The sequence below is a fragment of the Cetorhinus maximus genome, chromosome 1 (assembly GCF_964194155.1).
Source record: "Cetorhinus maximus chromosome 1, sCetMax3.hap1.1, whole genome shotgun sequence".
NCBI classification, from domain to species: domain Eukaryota; kingdom Metazoa; phylum Chordata; class Chondrichthyes; order Lamniformes; family Cetorhinidae; genus Cetorhinus; species Cetorhinus maximus.
This window is the reverse complement of record NC_135879.1, coordinates 2,087,684-2,107,204: the sequence shown is the minus strand read 5'-3', so window position 1 is coordinate 2,107,204 and position 19,521 is coordinate 2,087,684. Positions and strand designations below refer to the sequence as shown.

The following is a 19,521-nucleotide window of genomic DNA, read 5'->3' as shown; positions in this document are numbered from 1 at the left end:
CTCAGCCTCAGCTCAGCTGCTGCTGAAACCCTTGTCCACATCTTTATTACCTCGAGATCTGAGATCTGACTATTCCAATTCGCTCGAGGAAGGTTGCTCCCTCCATAAATTTCAGCTCATCCAAAACTCTCCTCCTCAAATCCTAACTCACACCAAGTCCCATTCCCCTACCATCTCTGTGCTTGTTGACCTGAATTTGTTGCCAGTCTGGCAACACCAAGATTTTTAAATTCCCATTCTTTTTCTCAAATCTCTCCAAGGGCTCACCCATCCCCATCTCTATAATCTCCTCCAGTCCCACGACCCTCTGAGTTACCTCTACTCTTCCAATTCTGGCCGCTTGAGCATCCCCAGTTTCTATCATACCAACGCTGGTGGCCAAGTCTTCAGCTGCCTGGGCCCTAAGCTCTGGAATTCCCTCTCCAAACTCCTCCACCTCACTTTCCTCCTTTAAGACGCTCCTTAAAACCCACCTCTTTGACCACAGACCCTCCTACAGTACAGTACTGAGTGGCTGCTGCATTGTTAGAGGTGTTGTTTTTAAGTTAAGACATTGAACTGCCCTGTTTCCTCTCAGATGGATGTATAAGATCCCACAGCACTATTCAAAGAAGAGCAGGGGAGTTCTCCCTGGCTGCCCCTGTCCTGGCCAATATTTAACTCTAAATCAACTGCACTGACCAGGTCGTTCTCACACTTTGGGAGCTTGCTGTGCGTAATTTAGCTGCCACATTTTCTACATTACGCCATTGACTACACTAAAAATGTGTTTCACTGGTTGTGAGGCTTGGGGTGTCCCGAGGTTGCTTTATCAGGGTGCAAATCCTTAAACAAAAATGAAAAACGCTTTACACTTTGTAACGACCAGGAAAACAAAAACACCTAGCAATCACAGGTACACACACTTTGCCTATCTAGGCCAAGGCAGCTGTAATAAGTGAACATTTAAAGATATGAAGACATTAGAGAGGGTGCAGAAATGATTTACAAGAATGGTTCCAGGGATAGATGTTTGGTAATACAGAACGTATCTCTGGGAAGAGAATTCCAAAAACTAACGACCTCCTGAGAGAAAAAAATTCCTCCTCATTGCCATCTTAAATGGAAAACCTATTACTTTTCAACTACATCCCCTAGTTCTAAGTTCCTCCATGAAGGAAAACATCCTCTCAGCATCTACCCTGTCAAGCCCCCTCAGAATCATATACATTTCAATAAGATCACCTCTCTTTCTTCTAAACTCTAATGAGTATAGGCCCAACCTGCTCAATCTTTCTTCATAAGACATCCTCTACATCCCAGGAATCAGCTTGGTGAACCTTCTCTGAACTGCTTCCAATGCAAATATATCCCTCATTAAGTAAGGAGATCAACACTATACACAGCACTCCAGGTGTGGCTCACCGCGCAACTGTTGCAAGACTTCCCTACTTTTATATTCCTACCCCTAGCAATAAAAGTCCACATTCCATTTGCCTTCCTAATTACTTGCTGTACCTGCATGCTAACTTTTTGTGATTCATGTACAAGGACATCCAGGTCCTGCCACACTGCAGCATTCTGCAGTCTCTCTCCATTCAATTAGTATTCTGCTTTTCTATTCTTTCTGCCAAAGTCAACAACCTCACATTTTCACACATTATACTCCATCTGCCAAATTTTTGCACACTCATTCAACCTATCTACATCCCTTTACAGGCTCTTTGTATCTTCCTAACAGCTTGCTTTCCAACTTATCTTTGTATCATCAGCAAATTTGGCTGCAATACAATCAGACCCCAAGTCATTAACGTGCATCATATTTAAGTTGAGGCCTCGGCATTGATCCCCGTGACACACCATTAGTTACAGTTTGCCTACTTGGAAGTAGCCCATTTATCTCAACTCTCTGTTTCCTGTTAGTTAGCCAATCCTCTAACAATTCTAATATACCACTCCAACACCATGAGTTCTCATCCTGTGTAGTGACATTTTATGTGCTTTCCTGAGAGAAGGAAACATTAAGAGTCGATTGATAGAAGTGTTCAATATCATGAAGGGTCTGGGCAGAGTAGATGGGGATAGACTGTTCCCATTCGCAGTAGGGTCAAGGACTGGGGGCAGAGATTGACAAAAGAAGCAATGGCAACAAGAGGAAATCGTTTTTTACACAGCGAGTGGTCAGAGAATCTGGAATGCACTGCCCGAGAATGTGGTGGAGGGAGGTCAATCGAGGCCTTCAAAAGAGAATTGGATAATTACCTGAAGAGAAAAGATGTGCAGGGTTACGGTGAAAAGGCAGGGGAGTGGGAAAAGCTGAGTTACTCTTGCAGAGAGCCAGCCAGGACACGACGGGCCAAGTGGCCTTGTCCTGTGCTGTAACAATTCTATGACGTTTACCCCAAAACAAATCTGCATAAATATATACATACATTTTTACATATCTCTATCTGTCAGAAACACAAACTGGCTTGATTGCAAACTCATACAGAGTGGGAAGAAATTAAATAATTCACAAAGTGCACCATTCAACACACATGTACAATTACTCACACACATTTCTGAAGACTTTGTCATCTGGCATTTGAAGAATTTAAATACTTGGATTATAAGAATTCAAATCCTTCACCCCTCCCCCATGTTGCCAATTCTGCCAGGTGATGAGCAGGATTAATGGGCTGTTATAGAACTGATTTTTCAGGCAACTTTTCTTGGTGGAAATATTGAACTTTATTTACAAGACAGCAGCAGCAGCTACATGTGTGCATCAAACTCCATAACTAAAGAAGAACTCTCTCCTAGAGGTTCCCCACGCTGCTAACTCATAAATTTCGCAGATCATGTGATGTTACAACACAGGATTATTCTTAAAGCTACAGTCCTTCATTTACCAGAACTATAATTGCTACATTCCTCCCCCTTTAATTTTTCTGTACATTTTGTATTTACATGGACATTTATCTCATGACGTTACAATATTTACACAGGTCGTGAAATTACAAGTTCAGTCTTTCAGGTGGTTTCCTGATCCGTGTGGAATGTAGTAGCTCCACAGCTTCTGATTCTTTGACAGGAAACACATTCTTTGGAACTACATTAACATCAGGTACCTCATTAGGCACAGGCAGTTCAGTGTCGTCCACTCCAACAGGGACACCAGACCTGCCTGTCCTTGGTTGAGCAACTTTCAACAGGAACCACAGGTTCAGCAATGGTTACAGGTGGAGCATCATTTTGTTGGGGTATCTCCCTTTTTCTTAAATGATCCACATGCTTACAGGTAATCCGGTCCTCCACTTCCACATGGTATGACAATGGTCCGGGCACAGAGTTTACTTTACCAGGTCAACACTTCAGCCCTCCACCGAAATTCCTTACATATACTGCTTCTCCAACAGTAAATTGTCACTCACAATTATGCAAATCATGAGTCGTTTTTTGGTTCCCTAGACTTTTCTCCACCTTCCCCTCCAAATTGGGAAGTATCAGGTTTAGTCTAGTTCGAAGACAGTGCCTCATCAGTAAGTCTGCAGGTATTCCACCTGTCGTAGTGTGGGGGGTTGTTCTGTAGTGAACTAGGAAACGAGCAAGTTTAGTTTCCAACAATTCACCTGTTAACATTTTCATTCCCACCTTTTATTGTCTTTTCCGAACCTTCTTCCTTTTTGGCTTCTTTCTACCGCAGAATTTAGTCTCGGCCTTCTTCTTGACTTCATTATCAGCCAGACTTCTCTCAGGTAAAATCTCAACTTGTCTCAGTTCAGTGGTTGAGCTATCCATGATTTCATTATCTACTCGCATCTTGGAAAGTTCTTTGACTTTTTCTTTCAAAGTCTCTTTAGCTTCATTCAGCTGATTCTTCAGCTCTTCTGTCTCCTTGTATCTGTTGGCTTCCTTCTGGAACCTTGAACATTGCTGCGCCTTCTCTGCCAAATGGTTCTTCAATTTGTTCAGAGTGATTTTAAATTCTTCCTGTTTCCTTTTGAAATCTCACTGGCTAATCAATGTTAACTTCCCTCAACCAATTTTGACCTAGAAGGCTTGGCCCTCTACCTTCTAATACCTTCACTGGCAGTTGTGCTGTTTGGTGTCTATAATAAACATGTACTCTGGTGATACCTTTTACCTGGATTTCTTTGCCCTGTATACGTTTTCAACTTGGCAGAAATTTGTTCCAAAATTAATTGTTGAGCACTTTTGTTTAACTGTTTGAAAGTGTGTTCTCCTACTACAGTGGTAGAAGCACCAGTGTCTATTTCCATTTTTAAGGGTTTACCATTCACTTGCAGTGTGACAGTAATTGGCTCTGTCTTCCCAACTTTCATGTTGAATAAGGAATAAATGTCAGAATTGGTTGTTTCTGGCTCTTCTACACTGTTTATTCATGGATTTAGTTTGTTGCCTGGAAGCCTGTTTTAATCTCACTTTGCAATGTCTCAACATGTGCCCATTTTTGTGACAAAAATAACACTCCACTTTTTAAAATTGCCAATCGTTAGGAGTATGATTGTTTCTATGTCGATAAAAATTAGTTTTCGAATTTGCTGCTAAGCTGTTTCCTCTAAATTTTTGGTTAGCGGGGGCTGTTTCCCGCTTCACGTTGGAGTCCCGGCTTTTCACGCCACTTTTGGCTGACTGTTCCTGCCCATCTAGGAAAGATTCTTAAAATCCAAGATTCACTTCAGTCAGCAATCTTCACTGAATAGCATCCTCCTGCACGCCACAGACCAAACGATCCCTGAGCAAATCATTCAGGGTTTCACCAAAATCACAACCTTCCGTTAGTTGTTTTAATTTCATCATGTAAGTAGCAATGGTCTTCCCAGGGCTCTATTCCGTTAATTGAACCTGAACCTCTGCATTGTGATGAGGGCTTGGGTTAGAAATGTCCTTTAATGAGGTCTACTAATTCATTGAAGACCTTTCAATCAGGGGCACTGGGGACTGTCAAGCTTCAAATTAAACTGTAGGTCTTGCTCCCACAAATACTTAGGAGAATCGCTCTCCTCTTTTCCTCCCCTGTGACTTCATTGGCTTGAAAATAGAATGCAAGGCATTTCTATATAATGAGACCAGTTGCCGGTGGCTGGCTCAAAGGGATCGATTTTGCCAAACTGTGGCATCTCGGATGAATATATCTTCCTTTCTTTTTAATTATCTTAGATACTCACAGTCGAGGGACAGCACTGGATCTTATCCTCATTGCCAGTTTGTTATAGAGTTGATTTTCCAGGCAACTTTTCTTCGTGGAAACATTGAACTTTATTTACAAGATAGTGGCAGCAGCTACATGTGTGCATCTAACTCTATAATTAAACAACTCTGTCCTGGAGGTTCCCCATGCTAAAGCATTGGTTTACACAGGTCATGTGATGTTACCACACAGGATTATTCTTAAAGCTACAGTCCTACATGGACCCTCAAAGTGGATGATATAATGTTTCTCCAGCATTCGAATTAAACTCCTCAGGATATTTTATACTTGCCACCATCTCCTAAGAGATGTCAAAAAATTCTACTCAGGAAGAGGCAAGTCAGCCATATTTCCAGAAAACAGAAGATGGCAGGAAAACACAGCAGTAAGTCTTCACTTTAAGTCGCCCCATCTAACATTGTTTTGTTTCAAAGTCGCTTATTCTTTGGGACCTGTTTTTATGATTTGCAGAACCATTTTCATTTCTGTGTTGTTTGTGTGTGTTGGCATCACTGTTGCATGTTGTCTTCGCTGTTGGCACAGCAATGGAACAGTGCTGTCGGAAGCTTTGTCTGCAACCTCAGAACTTGGCTTTGGAGATTCCCAGATCATCCCTGCTTGTTGTCTCACTTCCATCCCAGTTGCTGCCTTGCTCCAAATGGCCAACGATGCTGAAGTAAGAATTCACTATTTCCAGATCCAGGTAACAGAAACCTGGGGGAGACTCACCGGGGGTCCGGAGGGGGAGACTCGCCGGGGGTCCGGAGGGGGAGACTCGCCGGGGGTCCGGAGGGGGAGACTCGCCGGGGGTCCGGAGGGGGAGAGTCGCCGGGGGTCCAGAGGGGGAGACTCGCCGGGGGTCCGGAGGGGCAGACTCGCCGGGGGTCCGGAGGGGGAGACTCGCCGGGGGTCCGGAGGGGGAGACTCGCCGGGGGTCCGGAGGGGGAGACTCGCCGGGGGTCCGGAGGGGGAGACTCGCCGGGGGTCCGGAGGGGGAGACTCGCCGGGGGTCCGGAGGGGGAGACTCGCCGGGGGTCCGGAGGGGGAGACTCGCCGGGGGTCCGGAGGGGGAGACTCGCCGGGGGTCCGGAGGGGGAGACTCGCCGGGGGTCCGGAGGGGGAGACTCGCCGGGGGTCTGGAGGGGGAGACTCGCCGGGAGTCTGGAGGGGGAGACTCGCCGGGGGTCCGGAGGAGGAGGCTCGCCAGGGGTCCGGAGGGGGAGACTCGCCGGGGGTCTGGAGGGGGAGACTCGCCGGGTATCCAGGGGAGAGGCTCCCGGAGATCGAGAGAGAGGCTCCCGGGGATCGGGGAGGGAGACTCGCCGGGGTTCGGAGGAGGGGGGAGAAACTTGATGTGGAACCAGTTCAAACATTAACTCTGATGGGAAAATCTGATTCACTTAACGTTGCTTTGCTTAATGTTGCACTTTTAAAGAACGCAACTAGGATGTTAAATGAGGAATGACTGTATTTGACACAGGTTTGAATAAGATGAGAAAGAAAATCAAGAAGGTTGCAAGACAATACCTAATCTCAGCACCCAATCCATTGATGTGAATTGTTCAGTCTGGAAGCAAGATGGAAGCAGATTCAATGGTAACTTTCAAAAAAATTGGATAAATATTTGAAAGGAAAAAGCTAGCAACTAACAACCATCCTTAAGTGCCCATAAGAATGTGATAGTAAACCACCTTATTGACAACTGAGGGGTTTGCTAGACCATTTCTGAAAGTAGTTAGGAGTCAACACATTGCTATGGGTCTGGAGTTCGATATGAGCCAGATTAAGGACAGTAGGTTTCTTTCCCCAAAGGACATTAATGAACCTGATTGGCTTTTACTACAACCAGGTAGTTTCATGGTCACCATCACTGATACCAGCTTTTTATTCCAGGTATATTTAATTAGCTGAATTTAACTTTCACAGTCACCATGGTCAGATTTAAACTCACGTCATTCCAAATCATTTTTCTATACCCATCATGTAAACTAACCAGGGCGACCGGGAAAGGGTAGGGGAGAGTGGAACTAATTGGACAGCTCTTTCAAAGAGCCAGCACAGGCACGATGGGCCAAATGGCCTCCAGCATAACAGTGACTGCACTTCAGAGGTAATTCATCAGATGTAAGCACACTGGGATGTCCTTAGAGCATAATACGGTGCAACATAAATACAAGCTCTTTCTTTAATTACAGAGTTGTAGACAGATCTATAAAGCAAATCCATCAGCGATGGCAAGAAGAGCAAAATACCGCGGATGCAGGAAATCTGAAATAAAAACAGAAAGTGCTGGAAGTACTCAGCAGGTCTGGCAGCATCTGTGGAGAGAGAAACAGAGTTAACGTTTCAGGTCAACGACCTTTCATCAGGACTGGGAAAAGTTAGAGATGTAATAGGGTTAAGCAGGTGAAATGGGGAAGGGGTGGAAAAAAGAGCAAAAGAGAAGGTCAGAGAGAGGGTGGAAAACAGGAGGCATTACTGTAACAAGTGACAGGAGGGCATGAATAAACTTGCAGAATGGGAGAATAATTGTCAAATGGAAGTTCAACACAGATAGTACAGTGAGGTAGCACATTTTGGTAAAAAGAATTGGGAAATCTACTTGGAAGGTGTGAGTCTGGATGGGGTGGAGGGACAAAGAGACCTCGGAAAACAAACACAACAATCACTAAAAGTTACTCTGCAGGTTAGCAAAGCAACAAAAAACCAAACCAAGCCCTGGGTTTTATTCCTAGAGAGATAGAATTGAAAAGTAGGGAAGTTATGTTAAACCAGCATCGCATCTTGGTCAGGCCACACTGAGAGCACTGTGTGCAGTTCTGGTCCATATATAGATATAGAGACACTGGAGAGGGTGCAGAGATGATTTACAAGGGTGATACCAGAAACATGTGGGCTTACATCTCAGGAAAGGAGTGACAGGCTGGGTCTCTCTTCTCTTGAAAAAAGAAAGCTGGGGTGGCCGGGGGGGCGGGGGAGGGGGGGTGACCTAATCGAGGTCTTCAAAATTCTGAAAGGTTTTGATCGAGTGGATACAGAGAGAATGTTTCCTCTTGTGGGGAAGAGCAGAACTAGAGGTCATTAATATAAGATAGTCACTGAGAAATTCAATCTGGAATTCAGAAGAAACTTCTTTACCCAGAGAGAGGTGAGAATGTGGAACTCGCTACCACAGGGAGTGGTTGAAATGAATAGTGTAGGTGCATTTAAGGCGAAGCTGGACAAGAATATGAGGGAGAAGAGGATAGAGAGTTACAATGATAGATTTAGATGAGGAAAGATGGGAGGAGGCTCAAGTGGGGCATAAGCACCAGCATGAACTGGCTGGGCCGAATGACCTGTTTCTCTGCCGTATACCCTTTGTAATCCTATATAAATGACAAAAGAGTTGGTGGTGCAGAGCCAAAGAGAGTGGTAATGGGATGAGTAAAGAAAACAAAGATGTGTCTAGAGGTGGTGTGAATGGCAGCTGCCATCGGAAAGCAAAAATTAAGAGATGGAAGTGATGGAAACTCACTAAGAATCCACATTGAGTTTCCTCCAAATGAACAGCCATAACAACATAAGAAATGAGTAGGAGGAGGCCATTCAGCCCCTCGAGCATGCTCTGCTATCCAATAAAATAATTCTGGTGATCTACCTCAACTCAACCTTTCTGCACTATCCCTACATCCCTCAATTCCCAAAAGTCCACCAACCTCTGTTTTGAATATGCTCAATGACTGAGTATATCCACGGCTCTGTGGGCCATAAGACCATAAGGCATAAGACATAGGAGCAGAAATTGGCCATTCGGCCCATCGAGTCTGTTCCGCCATTCAATCATGGCTGATAAGTTTCTCAACCCCATTCTCTCGCCTTCTCCCCGTAACCTTTGATCCCCTTACCAATCAAGAACATATCTATCTCGGTCTTAAATACACTCAATGACCTGGCCTCCACAGCCAGAGAGTTCCAAAGATTCACCACCCTCTAAATGAAGAAATTTCTCCTCATTTCAGTCTTAAATGGTCACCCTCTTGCCCTGAGACCCCTAGTTCTAGACTCCTCAGCTAGGGAAAACAGCCTCTCACCATCTACCCACCATTGTCAAGCCCCTTAAGATTCATGAGATCCCCCTTATTCTTCTAAACTCCAGAAAGTATCAGCCCATTCTACTCAATGTCTCCTCATAGGACAATCCTCTCATCCCAGGAATCAGGCTGGTGAACCATCGTTGTACTCCTTCTAAGCATATCCTTTCTTAGATAAGGAGATCAAAACTACACACAATACTCCAGGTGCGGTCTCACCAAGGCTCCATACAACTGGAGTAAGACTTTACTCTTGCACTCCAATCCCTTTGTAACAAAAACTCATAGCTTGCCACACACATTTTCAGAAATATTTAAATGTTATTTGTGATCAAAAACATTGTGCGTGGATATGACAGCACGGGGTGCGAGATTTTCTATCTGTACAATGTCAAAGTCGACAGCTGCTGGATCACATTTTGCAGAGTTTCCCATTCTATTGTTGAAGAGGCTAATTTAAAATCTATTTGCATTTGGATTGTTGACCATGTAGGAACTCCAACAGTCCATGTAGAATTGTAGGAACATGTAGGCCATTCAGTCCCTCAAGCCTGTTCCCTACAACTAATCAATAGCAGAACTCCATTTACCCACCGTTGCATCATTATCCTTTCATACTCTTACCTAACACCTATCACTCTTCATCTTGAAGTTTTCAATTAGCCCAACAACTTTAGAAGGACAGCGTTCCAGATTTTTACAAGCCTAAATACTTCTAGATTTCACACCCAAATGGCTTGACTCATTGCCTAGTTCTGCATTTCCCCACCAGAAAGAATAGTTTATTTGTATCTAGTCTATTGATTCCCTTAATTATTTTTTTCAAAACCTCAATGAGATCATTCCTCAGATCTTCCACACTCAAGGGAATACAGGTTAAATTCATGCAATCTGTCCTCATTGTTGAACCCTTGTATCTTACTAGTAAATCTGCACAGCTCCCTCTCCAAGGCTTACAGTTTTCCTGAGGTTGTGTCCAAAATTGAAAGTTATTCTCCAGATGGGGTCTGACCAAACCTTACTGATCCAAGTACAGTCAAAATCCTGGGAATCCCTCCCTAAGAGCACTGTGGGTGGACCTACATCACACAGGCTGCAGCACTTCATTGTGGTGGCTCACCTTCTCAAAGGCAATTAGGGATAGGCAATAAATGCTGGCCTAGCCAGCGGCACCCACACCCCATGAATGAATGAAGTGCCCAAATTCAGCCAAGTTACACACAAGGTGAGGTCTCACGAACAGTAAACAAGATAAATGACGAGTTATTCTGTTTGAGATGATGAGGGCAGAATGTTAGCAAGGATTCTATCCTCCTCGTTGAATAGTGCCTTCCAAATTTCCCCTGAGCAAGCAGCTGGAGCCTTGATGTAGCACCCTCAACTGAAAGGTGGCACCCCCAACACTGCAGCACTTCATCAGTACTACACAGCCTAGATAACGTGCTCAAGTCTTCGAATGGCTACCACACTCGATAGTAAGAGTGCCCCCAAGAAAACAAGTTGACAATGACCAGATCCTGCAGAAATCAGTTGAATGTAGCATTAAAATTCATTCTAAATGCCAGAGTCCATTAGAATGAAATCAAAACAAATACTCAGCATCTTGGCAGACACTCGCGTTAGTTAAATTCAAGGTGGAACAGCTTGGAAAACGTTTCTTAGAAGACAATTATCCAGAACGACCATCAGTACCAAATTAGAATGGCTCCCTTTGATTTAGTCCTGGTTACTCTAAAGAGATTTCAGAGCTCTTAAAGGTTCAAAAACTAAAACTCCCTCAACTGAATACGCTTGAGAGGCATGTTATCAGGAGAGAGCAGTTTAATCAGGGCGTAAAAGATTGGTCAGCTGCTGTGATAGCAACCAGTATTTCTAAAGAAATGAAAACTGGGAATCCTGTACTATTGCTCTGGGCACAAGGACATCACTACACCAACCTGACCTAGGACCTCAGCCCTTCTGCATTGTGAAGTAAATTATTAAGCTATAGTTTATCAAGTGTCTTATTTCATACTGTGTCCTTGTAAATCCAGTAGGTCAGGCAACAGATTGAATAGCACAACTCAAAGCCACTGGTCTATTCACGAAATTACACCACCCTACGTGTCCACCATCTGTTAAAAGCTGTTGCGTGGGCAGTATGCAGATTTTTATCCTTGAGAAAAAAAAACTAAGCAGATGTAAAGAAATTCTGGCCCAGCACTCGAATACCTCGTTATTATCTCCCGAGATTTTTCAATAAAAGAAAATGAGATACAACATGGTCGGGAAAGGAATCAGCATCTGTCAAAAAGCACATAAAAATGCATTAAAAATGTCCCGCTTTGGTTTTAGCACACTTAGCCTGAAGGAAGTTACATAAAAATTTAAAAGTTCTTCCAAGCAGAATCTTGTAATAAGGTTTGAAAATATAGTACTCATTAAAGTGTATCAGATGTAGTTTCTGCATTGGGAATATTTGCCTTAATATAAAGTAAATAATAACTACTTTTGGAAAACTCCTCACATTTCTATGCCTGGCAGGAAAGATCGATTCCCAGGCTATGAGCAGAACTTAACATTGGCGATGAGGGTCTCGCTCAGCAGCTGGGGAGCCCAGTGGGAGACCTGTGTCGCCTCTTTTCAGCAAGTCCCACTATATTAACTTTTGTTTTTATTCTTTCATGGGATGTGGGCATCACTGGCTAGGCCAGCATTTATTGCCCATCCCTAACTGCCCTTGTTCAGAGGGCATTTTTAAGAGTCAACCACATTGCTGTGGGTCTGGAGTCACATGTAGGCCAGACCAGGTAAGGACGGCAGATTTCCTTCCCTAAAGGACATTAGTGAACCAGGTGGGTTTTTATGACAATCGGCAATGGTTTCATGGTCATCATCAATTCCAGATATTTACTGAATTCAAATTCCACCATCTACTGTGGTGGGATTTGAACCCAGGTCCCAAGAGTGTTACCCTGGGTCTCTGGAATACCAGTCCTGTGACAATATCAGTACACCATCGCCTCCCTCCCCCAAGTGTCAATCAGGTATTTAACTCAGCAGCGGAGGGCCTTCCCCAGGATCAAGGACCCCAGTGCGGAATCCCACCTACTGAGAGCTGCCAGCCAATCAGTTGGCGGCGTCACCAGGAGGCAGTGGCTGCTGCCAGTAACACACCCGCCAGGGGTCCTGGTCACGGGTGAGCAATGACAGGAGGAGGATGATGGAGGGCGGGTCACGGGGGAGGGCAGGCGGAGGCGGGTTGGCAGCAAGGGCAGGACGACAGCCCTCCGCAAACACCCTGCTTCCCGATGCCAGGTCCTTCGATCGGGGTTTGCTTTACAGGCTGCCTGCACGGTGTTATACCAGCAACGGTGGGATGAAGCCCCTAAGTGAACATTAATTGCCCACTTAGGGGCCTCAATTGGCGGTTGGACAGGAAGGCTGTCCACAGGCCTTCACGCCACGGACTTAATAGGGACTATAGTGGGAAGGCAGCAGTCCCCATCCACACACTCCGGCCTGATTAAATGCCCCCCACCGCCACTCACCATTAAATACAGCACAATATTATTCAAGTAGCTGAACTCATGACCTCAGGGTTAGCTCAGTATTACTAGTTTATATGCACAGTCGCTTAGCATTTATGGTACTAATCTAACCAAAAGTCCCGAAATCAAATCTCACCCTTAGGAAATTGTGAAATTGAATTGGATAGATTACAGAAGGCACTGTGTTAGAACAATCTAAATTAATTCCACCTCCTCGCTCTTTCCACATACCCATGTCATTTTCCCCCCCTTTCAACTTCAAATCCAAATCAGTTTTGAAAATGATTATGGAATCTGTCTCCATCACCTTTTCAGGCAGCACGCTCCAAATCAGAACTGTGCTGCGTAAAAAAAAAAAAATTTCCTCATGTCACTTCTGCTTCTTTTGCCAATCACCTTTAATCTGTGTCCCTCCTGCAGATAAAAACAAACTCACCTTATTTATCCTATCAAAACCACCCATGATTCTGTGCACCTCGATCAAACCTCCTCTGAACCTTCCCTGCTCTAAGGCGAACAGTTGCTTAGTGATTTTAAATTGAATAATGGGTGGGTTGGCACCCGGCCACTGAGACTGCAGGTCATTATAAAAAAACCACTGATTCCCTAACTCTAGGAACGAGGACCTGTCATCTTTAGCTGGCCTAGCCTCTGTGTTCTAGAGGGCTACAGTTGAAAAGCAGAGAATTTATGTTAAACTTGCATAGAGCTTTGGGCCAGGCCACACCAGGCGTACTGCCAACAATTCTGATCTTCCTATTATAACAAAAATATAAAGGCACAGTAGAAGGTCCAATAAAGACTTCCAAGGAGATACCAGATTGTGCGTGCCACAGGGAGTGGTTAAGGCAAATTTCCTGGCTGCATTTAAGAGGAAACTAGATACAAGTAAACACACCAATGAGGCAGGAAAAGAAGAACAGACTGACAGGGTGAGATGAAGAGGGATGGGGAAGCTCGTGTGGAGCAGAAATGCCACCACAGACCAGTAGGCGCAAACAGTCTGTTCCTGTACTGGAAATATGGTGTAATTCTCTGTGGTGGATACTGTCCATCGCTACTATTCAGCACATAGTTTTCTCCAAAGCTGGTGTCACAAGTAGCAGCAAGTTTGGTCCTTTACGATGAGTATGAGCTGCTTTCCACTACATCATCACCAGTGTTAATGGAACAGGTTCTTGAGACTCAGCCAGGAGTTTGCAAGGTTTAAGGTTCAACTAGGCTGATATTTCCTTACAATCTCTTGGTTTTTTTGGACAAGTATTAATGGGATGGGGTAAAATACTCTTAAGCATTTTCTCACGAAAGCTGTAAATTCTCTTAATTCGTGCATTACTCCTCCATCAATCAATCATTCACTATCGTCCTGAATTCGATCCAGGCTCTTGGATTTGAGAGTTCCTATAAATATCGCTTAAAACCCTCACTTAAGTCCTCTATAATTCCTCTGAAAATTGATAGGCTGCATCTCATCTGGTGTACAGGAAAATTTCAGTGAGGGTGTTCCTGCCTTAGAGTGTTGTGAGGTCGCATCACAGGACTTGGGAGCAGGAGTAGGCCATTCAACCCTTCGAGCCTGCTACGCCATTCAATAAGATCATGGTTGATCTGGTTATGGTCTCAACTCTGGTGCAGGGTGGAGATAGGGATGGAAACTCCAGCCCAGATTCCATGACTTTCGCTTAGCTCAGTTCTGAGAGGGCAGCCTCGCTGAATCTACACTCATGTTGCCTGTAGATACTCCCTTCCTCGTAAAGAATTCTAAAATGAATCTCGGCTCAAACAGCAGGTTCCCAAGCCAAAGTTTTCACTTATGCAGACTGGTGCAAGTAACTCATTTGACAGTACTGCAAGATCCTCAAATATTTCTATAACCTCCCATCTTGGCATCAGCTGCAATAATTTCTTTGGCTCAATCTCACTGCCATCTACAAGCCTACTGTTTTTTTTTAAACATCTCACCTCTACCAATGCACATTTTGATTCTCAACCAAAATGATTCTCAAAGCTGGTTACTTTGGCTTTGCATCTGTTAAAGCAATTCTGCTCAATCTTCAATTTAAGCAGTTTCCGAGATCTCTATCTGACTGTATTTACTGTGGCATTTTGTAATGTAGCGACTGAAAAAAACAGTTGCTGAAATGCTGGACCTGATTTATTATTTAGAGAAAGTGCAATGGGTCTGTGCCCTGTGTTTAGGTTTGAACAGTAGGGCTGACAAATTGCTTCTCAAACTCAATGGGCTGAATGGCCTTCTCCTGTGTTACACTGTTCTATGATTATCTAAAGTAGCTTGTGGCCTTCACTACTGGAACTCAGTGGCTACTCTATGCTAGTGTCCTTTGTTTAGCACAAAATGGTATTTTCTTAATGTTCTCCAGGAGATGACATTACAAATTAATATTCTACATAGCACACAACATCTAAACACCCTGCGCGGGCTAAATGCAGAAAAGGGCTCCCTGTACTTTGCCATGACAATATGTCACAGACCCAAGTGCCTTAATGCACTGCTTCATATTTCACACCCGTTAGTTTCATTGAGGGAGATGGCACCAGCAGCAGAGGATTGTCCCAGTGATCTGGCCAACATTCCTCCCTCAACCATTCACTCACAGCTGTGTTCCAGTTGGTGGTCATATTTGCCGATACAACAGTGACCACACTACATTAATAATCCATTAGCAGCTCACCACCACCTTCTCAAGAGCAATTAGGGTTGGTGAACAAATCCTGGCCTTGCCAGTGGCCCCCACATCCCATGAACAAATACAAAAGTGTTTTGGGATATCACAAGGTTGTGAAAGATGCTATATAAATATAAGTTTGTCCTTTCGCCTTTTGTCTAGTCTATACCACCCCAAGCTCTACAGCTAGAATTATTCAGAAGAATATTTTTTTTAAAGAAATACACAAATAAATGGCAGCATTTGAATTCTGATTGTGCTGACATTAAATCACTCACCTTCTATCTTCTAAACTATCAGATCATCAGTAACGAGGCAGCACAGAAACAAATGAGGGGCAAGTTGGAAAAAATACTTCACATGATGGTGGCTAGAATGTGAAAATTATTACCATTAGTAAAGGCCATTATTTATTTTTAAATGGGAATAAATTAACTCTAAAAAGAAAATCAAATACATCTTGGAAAACACAGGAAATAAAAGTTTTATACAAATAACAGTATTTAGTATTGTTGTTGAATGGGAACTTATCAAGTAAGAAAGATTAGACTAGATAGCTCAGGTGGGGAAAACACCAACATAGGGCTGATGGGCTGAATGGTCCTGCTGAGAGCTACAAAAGCAGGGAAGTTATGGTAAACCTGTACTAAACCACTGGTTAGGTCTCAGCTGGAGGACTATCTCCAATCCTGGGCTCCACACTTTAGGTAAAATGTCAGGGTCTTGGAGAGGGTGCAGAGGAGATTCACTAGAACAGTCCCAGGGATGAGGAACTTCTGTTAATGTGAAGAGACTGGAGAAGCTGGGATTGTTCTCCTTAGAGCGGAGAGGGTTAAGAGGAGATTTAATAGCGGAGTTCAAAATTATGAAGGATTTTTATGCTGTAAATAAGGAGAAACCGTTTCGCTTGACAGGAGGTCAATGACCAGGGGACAGAAATCGAAGATTGTTGGCAAACAAGCCAGAGGAAAGATGAAGTGATTTTTTTTTTTCCATGCAGCAAGTTGTGATCTGGGATGCAGTGTCTGAACAGGTGGTGAGACAGATTCAATAGTAACAGCAAAAGGGAACTGAATAAATATATAGGAAGGAAAAAATTTGTCGGGTCATGGGAAAGACTAACTTTCATAGAGTCAACACGGGTATGATGGGCCGAATGGCTTCCTTCTGTGATGTATGAATGAATGAGTTGCACTGTTACAGTCTTACAACCCTTGCTCAGGCGTTCTCTGTCCACATGTAGTTTGAGCTCAGACTAATTGGCCTCAGATTGCCAGTGAAATATCTAATTAATCAGCTTTCCTGTAACAGAAAATTAAAAGCAATCCAGTGGGCCATCTGTCTTTGATCTTTAAAACGTTTGCCACTGTTTGCAGCTCTGCACCATCGAGACATCGCACGCCCCATGCTGAACCACATATAGCAGGCTGGAGTTATACTGCTGGCCTTCCACCATCTCTAGGAGAATGCAGGGCAGTGATGCAAAACGTGCAGCTCAAATATTACACCAGACACCTTGCATCGCTTCAAACAACTCAGCGTTACTCCACAGCTGTGGGCAGTCATGTTACAGTACAGAAACAGGCCAATTGGCCCAACTGGTCCATGCCAGTGTTTATGCTCCACATGTTTCTTCCCATCCTATCCACATCTCCTTCTATTCCTTTCTCCCCCATGTGTTTATCCAGCTTCCCCTTAAATGTATCCATACTATTCACCTCAAATACTCCCTGCGGCAGTGAGTTCCACATTCTCACCACTCTCGGGGTAAAGAAGTTTCTCCTGAATTCCGGATTGGATTTATTAGTCATTATCTTGTATTTATAGCGCCTAATTTTGCACTCCATGACAAGTGAAAACATCTTCCCTACATCAAACCTTTCATAATCTTAAAGACCTCAATCAGGCAATGTTTCTTGAAAAAGGGCTCTGGCCTGTTCAATCTTTCCTGATACTGTAGTCTTAGCATCAGCCTTGTGAATCTCTTCTGCACCATCTCCAGTGACTCTACATCTTATTTATATTGTGGTCACAGGACACTGTGTAGTCTGACCACTTGCATAACATGTGTGTAAAAAATAGGAAAAGACCAGCTGGTTCATCAAGCCTGCCAACGATGGCCAGGGCGTTGTGACTAGAACACGTACTCCCGATTACATTACCATTAATAGATCTCCAGTAAAGTCAGAAACAAATGACTCAACAAAATCACTCTGCAACACAAGGCCACCCCAAACTACAGCTGCAGACAAATGGATAAGGCTTTACGCTGTATCAAAATTTCCAGTTTGAAATTCGAAACCTACATTGGCACCCAATCTGGCACCATCTCGATCTTAAAATTTTCACCCTAGTTTCCAAGTCCCTCCCTATCTGTGTAACCTCCTCCACTTCTACAGCCCTCCAAGATTTCTGCACGCCTCCTCTTCTGGCCTCTTGTGCATCCCCAATTTGAATCCCTCCACCATTGGCAGCATTGCTTTTAGCAGCCAAGGGCCCTAAACTCTGGGATTCCCTCCCTAACCCTCTCCATCCCTCTCTCTTCCTTTAAGGTGCTCCTTAAAACATGTATCTGTCCAATATCTCATGTGGCAAATTTTGCTTGATTTTTTTTTAACTTTTTACTTTGTTAAATGTGCTATATTATCACAAGTTATTGTTGTTGCAGTGTTTACTGCTGTTAATTGACCAAATTAGCCAAGTTTCATAACTTTGCTGTTCTGCTGTTAGCCAACCAGATACTTTCCCCCTACCAGTTCACTCATCCACCACCTATGCTCAATCAACAGCATTTGCACAAATCTACAATAGCTTTCCATTTCAACATATCACAGAATCTCAGAATTTTAACAGCACAGGAGGCTATTCGGCCCATCCTGTCTGCACCAGCTCTCTGAATGAGCATTATGACCTAGTGTCATTGCCCTGCCTTTTCTCCGTACTCCTGCACATTGTTTCTATTCAAGTAATCATCTAATCCCCTCTTGAATGTCTCAATTGAACCTGCCTCCATCACATTTCCAGACAGTGCATTCCAGACCCGAACCACTTGTTGTGTGAAAATGTCACGTCACATTTGTTTCTTTTGTAAATCACTTTAAATCTCGTTCTTGATCCTTTGACGAGCGGCAAGTTTCTCCCTATCTACTCTGTCCAGTCCCCTCATGATTTTAAACATCTCTATCAAATCTCCCCTTAGTCTTCTCTTCTCCAAGGAAAACTGTCCCAACTTCTCCAATTTATCTTCATAACTGAAGTTTCTCATCCCTCGAATCATCTTTGTAAACCTCTACTGCTCTCTCTCCAATGCATTCACATCCTTCCTACATAACCGTATACAATACTCAACCTGAGGTCTAACTAGTGTCCTATACAAATTCTGTATAACCTCCTTGCTCTTGTACTCTATGCCCCTATTAATAAAGCCCAGGATACTATATGCTTTATTAACTGCTCTCTCCACCTGTCCCGCCATCTTTATGACTTATGCTCATATACACCTAGGTCCCTCTGCTCCTGCACACCCTTTAGAGTTGTTCCCCTTATTTTATATTGTCTCTCCATGTTCTTCCTACCAAAATGAATCACCTCACACTTCTCTACATTGATCATAATATGTAGGAGCAGAAGTAGGCCATTCAGCCCATCGTGTCTGCTCCGACATTCAATGAGATCATGGCTGATCTGATAATCCTCAACTCCACTTTCCTGCCTTTTTCCCCATAACCCTTGATTTCCTTACTGGTTAAAAATCTGTTTATCTCAGCCTTGAATATACCCAATGACTCAGCATCTACAGCCCTCTGCGGTAGAGAATTCCGCAGATTCACCGCCTCAAAGAAGAAATTCCTCCTCATCTCTGTTTTAAATGGGCGACCCCTTACTCTGAGATTATGCCCTCTGGTCCTAGACTCTCCCACAAAGGGAAACAACCTCTCAGCATCTACCCTGCCAAGCCCCCTAAGAATCTTATATGTTTCAATAAGGACGCCTCTCATTCTTCTAAACTCCAGTGAGTACAGGCCCAACCTACTCAACCTCTCCTCATAAAAAAATCT

General features: G+C 43.8%; 1 protein-coding gene across 3 annotated transcripts in view; it reads right to left on the bottom strand.

The window, feature by feature from the left end:
- LOC144694479 (protein phosphatase 3 catalytic subunit alpha) overlaps positions 1–19,521 on the bottom strand; it is a 324,803-nt gene that overhangs the window by 174,105 nt on the left and 131,177 nt on the right. The window contains exon 1 of one of the 3 annotated variants that reach the window (XM_078565169.1): positions 15,742–15,812. The exons of the other annotated variants lie outside the window; for them this stretch is intronic. The gene's annotated coding sequence lies outside the window, so the exon portion shown is untranslated. Of the gene's footprint in view, positions 1–15,741; positions 15,813–19,521 lie in introns of those variants that run through there. 3 annotated transcript variants of the gene reach the window in all.